Raw genomic sequence first — 9,709 nt, 5'->3', positions numbered from 1 at the left:
TTGACAGAACCCAAGCCAGGGTAATTTTTTACAACATTATCCCTTGCACTCACTTCTGTTCCAATTTTTCCCCTCCCTCTCTCCACCCCCTCCCCCAGACGGCAAGCAGTCCTATACATGTTAAATAGGTTACAGTAGATCTTAGATACAATATATGTGTGCAGAACCAAACAGTTCTCTTGTTGCTCAGGGAGAATTGGATTTAGAAAGTATAAATAACCTGGGAAGAAAAACAAAAATGCAAGCAGTTTACATTCATTTCCTAGTGTTCTGTCTTTGGGTGTAGCTGCTTCTGTCCATCCTTGATCAATTGAAACTGAGTTAGATCTTCTCTTTGTCGAAGGAATCCACTTCCATCAGAATACATCCTCATACAGTATCGTTGTTGAGGTATATAATGATCTCCTGCTTCTGCTCATTTCACTCAGCATCAGTTCATGTAAGTCTGGCCAATCCTCTCTGTATTCATCCTGCTGGTCATTTCTTACAGAACAATATATCCCATAACATTCATATACACAATTTACGCAACCATTCTCTAATTATTGGGCATCCCTTCATTTTCCAGCTTCTGGCCACTACAAACAGGGCTGCCACAAACATTTTGGCACATACAGGTCCCTTTCCCTTCTTTAGTATCTCTTGGGGTAAAAAAGCTCTGAGAAAATATAGACCTGAAGAGTGCCTTGAACATGGGGGATAGTTATTCTTGCCTTTCATAAATTATTTCTTGATCCTTGCAACAACCTATGACTTGTGTGCTATTATTATTCCCTTAATTCAAATAATGAAACTGAGGCTCAGAAAAGTTTGAATGACTTGTCCAGCATCACACAGCACAGTAAACTAAAGTAGGCTTCAAACCCAAGGTCTTCCCACCTCCTAAGTCCAGCTCTGGACTCACTACTCTTACCCAATGATATTAGGTAGTCATTCTTTTGCACCTGCTCACAAATAGTTCCTTTCCCATCCAAATAATTTTAAGGATTCAACAGAATCCACACAAAGAAGCAAAGAAGTTAGAGAGAAGCCCTGAAACCAACAAGAAACCCTAAATGAGCATCTGGCTTTCAGCAATCTTTTTGTAAGCAAAGACCACACCAGACCAGGCCAGAAGCAGCTGCAAGGGGAGAAGTGGGCTGCCCAAAAAATACAACAGGAAAAGGAAGAAAGGAACCATAAATCACAAAATTACTGGTAAGGATCAGATACTACCTCCCCCAGCCCCTTCCCTTCTATCTCTCCCAACCCCCATCTAAAGTCCTGAGAGCTAGTCTTAAATACAAGCCATAATAATGTAAACCAGGTGTCTCAACTTCCTACCATAATGGCTAGTGAGACTGTCTAAATAGAATAATAATAACAACAACAACATCTGAAGTACATCTGTGTTTAAACACATAAAAAGCATATTTTTCTTTTTTCTCCAAGTAGGTGTCTGCTCTGCATTTGTATTCTGATAGCATCAAGGAGCCAGGGGAACAAGTCATCTATAGAAACAGATATTCCAGCCTGGAAAGTAACTCACATGTTGGGGTTTTTTTCCTTTTTTGTGTGTGATTTTTAAAGAAGGAAGGGCTAAGGGGAATGGGGGGGGGAAGCCATTCATGACAAAAAATGCTACTTCAGGGAGACCACTGAAACTCTTAAATTGCAGAAAATAAACCAACTCAGAGACAACTCCAATTGTCTCTGCAAATGCAAACAGAGAGAGGATAAGGGAGAGAGACTAACTCAGAGAGAGATTCAGCGACATAAAGATAGAAGCAGAGACAGAAGACAGAGTCAGAGAGAGAGAGACACAGAAACAAAGACAGACAGAGACAAAGAGACAGCACAGGGAAAAAAGGAATCTTGGAAAGGTTTAGGAATGGATGCTGACTTCCTTTACCCATCAGCTCTCGCTCCTAAAAAAACAAGGTAGAAAACTTCTTGGTTGGTATCAGCTGAAAATACAGATAGGCAGTGTTTATTAAGAGGAACACCTCCAAAGTGGATAAATCCATTCTTCTTATTGAAGAGAAGACTAAACCTCACACTTTAAATTCAGCAGAAGGATAAGAATTAGAAGGCACATATTTTGGGACTAAGAAAAATCTAAGTTACATTCTTCAGGTATGTGGAAAAACCAGGGATAAGTGAGGAAAGTGTCTGAATTGTTTTAACACAGAAGACAGAAAAAGAAAATGAACTTAAAGCTAAGGAACGGAAGTTTAAGATTGAAATTAGGGAAAACCTTAGTCAATCAACTGACAGAAATCATTAGCAAAAAGAAGAGAGTAGAATCTTAGAGGGACCCTGTAGAAAGTCAGCTTGGCATAGTGAAGAGCTTGTGAGATTTGGACCCAAAACCTAAGTTTAAATTCTACTTCTGAAAATTATGCCTTTATGACTCTGGGTAAGTCACTAAATTTCACTAAACCCCTATTTCCTCAGCTACAAAATGGCTCTAATACACTTTTAGTACCTGCCCCAGGGTGGTCTCTTCTAAAGCAAAAAGTGTTTTGAAGACTTTAAATTGCTATGTAATTAATAATTTCACTTCCCATAAGCTACTCCTCCACCCTGCTTCAGCAATAGGCAAAGATGCTCATACCATTACAGCACAAATATACCATCTCTATGTTCAAGAATTCTGAATTTCTTATCCAACAATAATCTATGGCTTTTTACCTCTCTCTTTGCCTTCCCTAACAAAGCCCTTCTCTTTAACCACGACCATGAACTCCAATCCCTTTAACCTCTCATTTCTCTCCCAGGCCATCTCCCCTGCACTAACCACTTTCTTCTTTCCCCCATCTTTATCCCTTTGTGAATCAATTTGAACTCTACATTGTCATCCCTCTCTTAAATCCCTAGTTTCCTTATCACATTACCAATTATACCCAACCAAGCCTCCAAGCTAAGCCATCATTAGTTCCTACACATGTGGTACTAAATGAAGACAGAGAAAATCACCCACATGTTTTGAATGGCTCTACTACAAATCTATTTTATACAACCTCGGCTGGGCCCTTAGACTTCCAGGCAATCCTACTTCATCAACTCACTGTCCCATTCTGCATAGTGGTTCTGTCAAATCTTTCCATCCCTCCTCAAACTTCCCATGATTCCCCTCCCCTCATTCTCTCAGCTGAGAACTTTGCCTCATATTTTACAAGAAAAAAATTGAGGCTATTCATCATGAGTTGTCCCTTATCCCCATTTCCTTATTTCCCATCATTCATATGTCTTCTGCCACTTTCTCCTCCTTCACTACTATCTCAAATGATGAAGCAGCCTGACTCCTTTCTAAGGCTAGTCCCTTTACTTGTCCAAGTGATCCCAACCCAACCCATCTCCTCCAACAGATTTCTTCTTTGAAAAAAAAAAACTACTTTTTCATTCATTTTCAATCTCTCCCTGAGTACAGACTCATTCCTTAATAACTACAAACATGCCCTTATCTCTCTCATCCTGGAAAAAAAAATCTTACTGGATCCTTCCAACCTTCCTCTCATCTTATATCTCTTCTGCTCTTTGTAGCTAAATTCCTCAAAAAGTGCTTCCACTGTCTTTATTCTCACTCTTCTTAACCATTTGCAATTCCACACAAACTGCTCTCTCCAAAGTTACTAATAACCTCTTAGTTATCAAATCCAATGACTTTTTCTTGGTCTTCATTCTCCTTGATCTCTCTGCAACCTTTGAGACTGTTGAGGTGCAGTGGATAGAGCATCAGTCCTCAAGTCATAAGAACCTGAATTCAAATGTAGCCTCAGATACCTAACACTTACTAGCTGTGTGATCCTGGGCAAGCACTAACCCCAATTGTCTTGTAAAAAAGAAAAGAAACCATGGATCAATTTTTCCTGTTTTCTCTAGGTTGCAGAATACCAGTCTTTCCTGGTTCTCCTACCTGTCTGACCATTCCTCTGTCTCCTTTGCTGGATTCTCTTCCAGATCATGCCCTCTAACTGTGTTTTTCAGGGCTCTATTCTGGTCCTTTTTCTCTACTCCCTCTATACTACTTCATTTCTGGAACTAATCATCTTTGATGGACTTAGTTGCTATCTCTATGCTAATGATTCTCACTCTACCTCAGACTTCCTGTGGATTTCCAATCTTATATATCTAACTGCCTTTCAGATATCCTGAATTAGATGTCTGATAGATATCTTGAAGTGACTGTTCAGAAGACATCTTAAACTCAACATGTCCAAAATGGAACTCATTCTCTTTCACCTTAAACCTTTCCCATAAGGCAACTAGGCGACATAGGGGATAAAGAGCCAGGCCTGGAGTCAAGAAAACTCACCTGAGTTCAGATCTGACCTCAGACATCAGCTGTGTGACCCTGGGCAAGTCACTTACCCTATTTACCTTAGTTTCCTCATCTGTAAAATGAGCTGGAGAAGGAAACGTCAAACCATTCCAATGTCTTTGCCAAGAAAACCCACATGTCACCCAAAATAACTAAACAAATAATGCCCACTCCTCCTACCTTCCCTATTATTGTAGAGGATAATATCATCCTCTCAGGATCCTATGTGTTAGGAACTGTGTTAAGCAGTGGGAATACAAAAAAAGATATAAAAAACAGTCCCTGTCTTTAAGGAATTTAAAATCTAATGGGAGAGACAACATGCAAACATATACAAAACAAGCTATATATGGACATAAATAGGAATAATTAACAGAGGAAAGGTACTACAAGTAAGAGATGATAGAGAAAAGCTTCCAGTAAAAGAAGGGATTTTAATTGGGGCTTACAGGAAGTCAAGGAGGTAAATAAACAGACCAGAAGAGGAAAAGCATTCCAGGTGCTGAGGACAGCCAAAGAAAATTCCCAGAACTGAGAGGTAGAATATCTTGTTTGTGTAACAGTCAGAAGACAAAGTTCCTAACACAAGAAGGCACTTACTATGTTTGATTGAGTGGATTGTAATGGAATATTTTGTTGTTGTTGTTCAGAATGTGTATTTCATTGTCTAAGGAACTTCAAATATGGATATATGTACTAACAACTCATCTGACGTTCACATCCTTAAAAAAGATACTTGTCCACAGTCATGAAACTTTTCTGTGCCATAGGCAGGAATTAAACCCACATCTTACTGGTTCTGAAGTTGATCTCATTATTCACATACATATATGAAAGTTATTTGTGAGCATACCTATTTCCTCTTTTAACAGTAATGTATAATTATGCCCAGATCCTGTGAAATAAATGAAAGAAATGACCTCTGTTTTAGGATTCTACCTGGAGAACCAGCGGAGAACAAAAGGGATATAGGATTAATGCCTGTACCAGCTAAAAGACGTGTTCTGATATCAGTACTGACAGAAGTAATTACACATGCTAATGAGCCATTGTCACATGTTGATAGTAGTTGTGTCCATTTTAAAATAATTAACATGAATACATGGTAAATACACCATTACAGCATGTAAATACATTGCTTATCCGTGTAATTAGGCATGTAATGATGCCGAGTTATTTCTTATAACATGTGAACCTAATGTACAGCACCTCTTACACACAATGCTCTCCAAACCCCCCTCAGTTGGATGATTCTAAGCACATTCTCTATTCCCTTGGACCAGACCAGTCAGCAGCCTTCCAGTCTTTACTATGACCCTAGTCAGCTGGATTTGTAATAGATACAAAGCAGAAAATAGTGGAATTGCCAAATTCTTTCCCTTCTACTTAGTTTAAGCTCTCCTGCCCTTATTACCACTCTGAAGCCTTTGCACAGGTCAAAATGGAAGCTTTAATTAAGCTAACATGTATACTAATAAGTTATTTCTGATTTTTTTTTTACACTGGCCTCTATGGACTAGTTGGGGAGAAGCTTGGGGAAAGCTTCAGCTTTGTTGCCTTTTTTTTTTTTTCTTATTCCTAACTCCTTTCAACTTCTACCCCTGAAAAAGAAAATTGAACCACAAAAAGAATAACAAAAAGAGTTAGGGATTTGACAAATATAGCACTGTAGTTGTGACTCTTTTATTCTGCAATCTTGGATAAAGTAATCAGTTTCTTCAGTTGTAAAATGGAAAACTACCTAATAAATCACATTTGGAATCTCTTTGAAAATTATATGAAAGTAAGGTGTTTGCTATTACTATCACAGGTACAATGGATAGAATGCTGGGTTTAAAGTCAAGAGGATACATCTTCCTGAGTTCAATTCTGGCCTCACATACTTATTAGCTGGGCAAGTCAGTTAATCCTGTTTGCCTCAGTTTCCTCATCTGTAAAATGAAAAGGAGAAAGAAATTGCAAACTATTCCAGTATCTCTGCCAAGAAAACCTTACATGGGATCACAAAGACTTGGTCACAAAGAAATGACAGAATTACAAAAAAGAACCACTGTCAAGGATAACCAGCCCTCACTAAGGAGAGTATCATTGTGCATCACAGTCATGCTAAGCTAAAATACTTAGAAGTCAGAGAGACCCCTGAAACAAAATGATCTATGCAATGAGAATGAGGTCATACATGCACAGCTGCATTCTGGGTTGGGTGACACAATTCTAATTCTGAAATTCTATGGACTATTCACTCCTCCTGGTAGTTTTTTTGTTTTCTATTTTTCATTCTGACTTCTCAGAGTATCCTATTGCCCAGAGAACAATAAATACATGCCATTGACGAGAATGTTAGTGGGCATGGAACAATCCTTGTGTGAAATCCTGCAGGAATTCTTAATCTATTTTTATGTTACAATTTTATTAAAGCTCAAGAATCTCTTCTCAGAATATCTTTAAATATACAAAATAAGATACATATAATTATGACCTAAACTATATTGAAATAAAGATGTAATTTTTTTTCCCATACTGGTTCAAAAGCCCCCTGAAATCTATTTACAAACCTCTTACAGATCCATGGATCTCAAGTTAAAAACTATTGCTTAGAGGGAGGTTTTCAGGGAAAGCAGCAGGTGCTCAGGGTGGCATCCAGAAGCAACAATACCACAGTGCCCTTTGCCCAACAGCCAATTCAAGAAGCCTTTGTATCAAATTAACCTGTTAATTATATTTGGGAGAATTTGCTCAGAGATAGAGACAATGGGTTTTGGTAAAACTGACTGCTGATCAGTCCGTCCCAGACAAGGGTAAACCATATCCAGTCCCTTCTTCAGTTTACTCCCAGGCCCAAACTCTACAACCCACAGAGAACCCTCATTTCTAAAAAACAATGCCAATTATCTCTCTGCTTCTCTAAAGATGTGGGATAATTGTAGCCTGGTAGAAGTGTGGCTCACACTTTGCCCTAGCTGGTTTCCACAGTGTATACATAACAAGAAAAAGTCATCCTAGAGAGAGGCTCCAGAGATCTTTTCTCTCCCCTCTTTCCTCCTTGATATACTGACAGAGCTAGGGTCAGTCCAGGAAAGCAAGATCCTGACAAAACATCAGAGTTGTCAATTAAAAGATTGGGATTGGAGGATTGTTTTTGTTTTAATTTTCTGGCATTCAGATAATGCTTCAACTTAGTATTTCTTTTATGGTGGTTTAGCTTTTCTGAGCCATATTCTTTTTTACTGCTTAAAAAGACATGTGTCAAAACTTGGGACCTGGACAATTCCAGCTGTTGAAACCATTGCCTGTGGGTGTGTAGAAGAGGTTGGGAGAGGGGAATGTCTTCATATTTATAACTTTAAATCCAGGATACAATTCCATGGAGAGCAAAAGAGAAATCCAGAGTCCTTTATAACTTTCAAGAAATATATGTGTGTTATTGTGATTTCTATGAATAGATATCAACTTACAGCCAGGAGAGACAGCCAGGAGCATTCAAGGTGACAAAGGAAACCAGCCAGAGTGCAAAAAGTTTGCCAAATACAGTATATTAAGTGAGTAATCCACAAGCTGAAGTTCTCTATCCTCTCTCACCTCCTTGGGACCTAATTTCCTCCATTTCCCTCTTCCTTTCTAGCATGCCAGAAATCCCAAGAGAATGGGGAGTATAAAGCAACTGACTTTCTAAAATCTGGTTTGAGTAAATCAAAAGATGGCAAATTTAGATAAGGTTATTTGAGGGGGCTATACTACTGCAAGAATATTAGTGTGTGTGTGTGTGTGTGTGTGTGTGTAAGAAGCTGGAGGTCAGTAAAAGAACTTTATAATTTCCCAAAGACAATCCAGCCTTGGGTCACCTTATGTGATTGTGAGATTATAAGACATGGAATACTATAGTCTCCTGAAGAAAATACAATGGAAAGGCAACAGACTCAGTGTGAACAGACTGCAACTCCTTCCAAAGGTAGGAAAGGAAGGGGGAGGAAGAGAAGCCAAATTACACAAAAAAAGCCATATAAAGGATTTCATCAAAGAAATGCATAGGGGAGAGAGGGAACAGGAGAGAAAGGTAAGGCAGGCAATTCACATAAAAGAACAAGAACATCCATGCAATGTCAAAATAACTCAGTGACGACCTCTAAGATCATGGGTGAGCCCCAAATGGTAAACAAGTGGAAAGATATGAGTGATGGGCAGATCTGGATAGAATACAATAATTGAAATGAATATGAATTCCACACATATCCAGAGAGAACTATAGAGACTGAATGTGGACCTAAGCATAGTATTTTCACCTTTTTGTTTGTTTGCTTGCTTTTTCTTTCTCATGGTTTTGTTTTCCCCTTTTGGTCAGATTTTTCTTACACAACATGATAAATATGCAAATAGGTTTAAAAGTATTGTACATGTATAACCTATATCAGATTACTTGCTGTCTTAAAGAAGAGAGAAGTAAGTGAGAAAAGGAGAAAAAAATTGGAGCATAAAATTTTACAAAAATGAATATTGAACACTATCTTTAGAAGTATGTGAAAAAATAAAATATTATTGAGAAAAACATAAATATAGTTATCACTGAGATCAGAAATCCAGTGAACATTGGAGAGCACAGGTTTTACTAGATATATTCTCCATTCTCCTTGAGGACAAGTGTAAATAGTATATTTCAGGACTAAGAAATTTTCTCAAACACAATAGTTCTGGAAAAATGAAGGCAGATAGATTTAGATTTCAGACAAGTTACATAGTAGCTAGTAGAGAGAGAACTAAGACAAATAAAATATCCCTTTGTGTTTCCATTTTTCCATACCATAAGAAAAGAATTAAAAATATGCTAAGGGTTCACTATAAAGCAATGCACTAGGATTTGGAATGAATAAATGAACTTAAAAAAAGAAAAAGTATTTAAGTGATTACTATGTACAAACCTGTATGCTGAACACTAGGGATAAAAATGGAAAAAAAGGCTCAGTCTCACATTATAAAGGAGCTCACATTATAAAGGGAGAGACATTATGTATAGGAGGTTTCATCTCCAAGTCAGAAAGAAAGGCCCCATGGTCCTTAGGGTTTAGCAACCAAGCAGATAGTAATCTTTAATGTTATTTCCATTAATAAAGTCATATTAGTTCCTGATGTTAAACCATTTGAAAGCATCAAGATTTTAGTGGCAAAAACTTACTTTTAGGGTTCTAAAATAACTGTAGCCACTAAGAGTCCTCAGAATACTTTGTCTGGAGAACATTATTAAGGTGACATAATGTGGGCTTACCTGGATTGAACTCTGTCCAAAAGAGTTTAATTACCACAAGTCAAGGAAGAACTTCGTTTTAACTTGGTCTCCCGTCAATCATGATTTTACAGCAAAGATCATCTTGATCAAGGGTATATTGAGGTATTGTCCTTTCAACCCTCCTTATA

This window comes from Sarcophilus harrisii, chromosome 1 (genome assembly GCF_902635505.1).
Source record: "Sarcophilus harrisii chromosome 1, mSarHar1.11, whole genome shotgun sequence".
Classification (NCBI taxonomy): Eukaryota; Metazoa; Chordata; class Mammalia; order Dasyuromorphia; family Dasyuridae; genus Sarcophilus; species Sarcophilus harrisii.
Note: the sequence above shows the minus strand (reverse complement) of the source record.